We start from the raw sequence: 218 nt of genomic DNA on the forward strand, positions 1-218 counted from the left end.
GACTTTATCAGTTTTTCTTTTTTTCAAATATTTTTTTTTTTGGTATGTTGATTGATTCCTTTTCAAATCAATATATCTGATATGTCCAAGTCTATTTTTTTTATAAGTATGTAGAAATATTTCGTATATATCAGATCTCTAACGTTTCAGTTTACCAGTATATTGAATAACTATAGTTGTACTTTTGGTTCATTTTTGGGCTCTCGTCCTGGTTTTAG

This window comes from Penaeus monodon, chromosome 34 (genome assembly GCF_015228065.2).
Source record: "Penaeus monodon isolate SGIC_2016 chromosome 34, NSTDA_Pmon_1, whole genome shotgun sequence".
NCBI classification, from domain to species: domain Eukaryota; kingdom Metazoa; phylum Arthropoda; class Malacostraca; order Decapoda; family Penaeidae; genus Penaeus; species Penaeus monodon.